A 2,264-nucleotide genomic window follows, 5' to 3' on the forward strand; every position below is an offset into this window, starting at 1 on the left:
CAACTCGGTAATATTTGATTCAAACTAGATCTGGTAACATGATACATGAGCAATGAATCCATTCTCGGTTGCTAACTTGACAACTCTTGCGGATTCATCCATCCCACCAATTTGAACCAGCTTATCCTTTAAATTCATGCTTCATCCATCCCTTTAATTTATTCCCACTATCATCGGTTTTGTTATTTCTTTAAGAGTAATTCTTCGCATACAAGCGATTAAGGCTTGTAAGCCTTACAAGTTCAATTAAAACTAACGCTCAAAACGCGCTTCGAACCATTCTTCTTCCTCTTTGTCTTCTCCTTCTTCTTTTCTTTTGTTTCTTGTCTTCTCTTTCTCTTTCTTCTTCTTCTTGCTGCACGTTCTTCTTCCTCTTACTCTTCTTCTTCTTCTTTTCTTTCGTTTCTGCACGTTCTTCTTCCTCGTCTTCCTCTTCTTCTTCATTTATGTTCTTTTCTCTCTGTTTTCTCTTTTTTTTTTCATGGTGAAATCGTTTTTGAAGAAGAAGAAGTAGCAGAAGATGAGGAGGAGAAAGAGAAAGAGTTCTGAATTATGCATAAGATGTACTTCAACGAATTTTGGGTGTATTTCTTTAAATCCTTTGGATGTAGTTTTGTAATCTTTTGGGTGTATTTTCTGCAATCCTTTGGGTGTATTTCTATAATCGTTTGGGTAAATTCCTGTAACCATTTGGGTGTATTTCTGTAATCCTTTGGGTGTATTTCTGTAATCATTTTGGGTATACTTCTGTAATCGTTTGGGTGTATTTCTGAAGTTCCATTATCTTCAAAAGAATTACAGAAATACACCCAAAGGATTACGAAAAATACACCCAAAGGATTTAAGAAATACACCCAAAATTCGTTGCATAATTCAGAACTCTTTCTCTTTCTCCTCATCTTCTGCTGCTTCTTCTTCTTCAAAACGATTTCAAAGCTTGATTTCAGAAACCATGAAAATCGAAAAAGAAAACGAAGAAGAAGAGGAAGAAGAAGAAGAGGAAGAGGAAGAAGAAGAAGAAGAAGAAGAAGAAGAACCGTTCTGAGTGTAGCGCTTTGAAAACAGAAAACGTTGAATAACCCATTAAAAGGCCTAGTAACTTGTAAGACTTGTAAATCAAAAAGACTTGTATGTGTAGCACTCCTCTTTCTTTAATATATTTTAAAAAAATTTTGGTTTAGTTGTTTATTGGTTTGTTGTTAGAATTTCGATAGCACTAGAAAAGATGGGGCTGGATAGTGTAAACATTACATGCAAGGTTTTAAATACTATGAATTAAGTTCTTAATTGAATAAAGAAATTTTATTGAAAACAGAGGAAACATGATGGAAGCAGATCATGAAGATGGAAGTTATGATAGGAACAAGGAATTAAAGCTTCTTGATGAAACAAAAGCAGGTGTGAAGGGTCTTGTTGATGCTGGTTTGACTAAGTTACCAAAGATATTCGTTCATGACACCCATAAAGTCAACATCTCTTCTTCTTCTTCTTCCTCTGCTACCAATGTTAGTATTCCAGTTAGAACGCAGTTACCTTAAGGACATAGATTGAGCTAAAGGGATTTTTATGCTTGGACATTATTACCCTCCTTGCCCTGAGCCTGAACTCACTTGGGGGTTAAGTGCTCATACAGATGTAACCAGTGGATTGATGTCACTCCTATTTCTGGTGCTTTCATCATTAATCTTGCTGATATGATGCAGGTGATTATAATATAAAGGAAAAGTCTGGGGAGCTAGCAACTTGTGTATTTTTTGGCCAGCACTTAACCATCAAAATAAAAGTGATAGAACTCCCACCATTAGATATTATTAGATGTAATCTCACACCATCAAAAATACTATTAATGGCCAATACATGATTAAACACCAAAATTGCTGGCCCCTAACATTCCTCTATAATAAATTCATCAACATTTTTGGTAGTGATTTATATTGTATATCCAATTGTGTATTACTACGTTACTATATACCTTTGTATATAATCTTCTACAAAATTAAACAAACATTTAAGTTCTTCAATTGACCTATTAATATCTTAGCACTTATTACAGCTGATCACAAATAACAAGTTTATGAACACCAAGCATATAATTAAAAATAACTATAAAAATATAATTAAAAAATTATTTCATTGTTATTATTTATAATTATAAAAATAACTATAAAAATTATTTTGATAAAAATAATCATAAAAAATTATAGAAGAGAGAAAAAATTATTTTGATTTTAGATTTAATTTTCTTGCCATACTATGTGTTATTA

This window comes from Arachis ipaensis, chromosome B5, assembly GCF_059453495.1.
Source record: "Arachis ipaensis isolate K30076 ecotype BB chromosome B5, ASM5945349v1, whole genome shotgun sequence".
Lineage (NCBI taxonomy): Eukaryota > Viridiplantae > Streptophyta > Magnoliopsida > Fabales > Fabaceae > Arachis > Arachis ipaensis.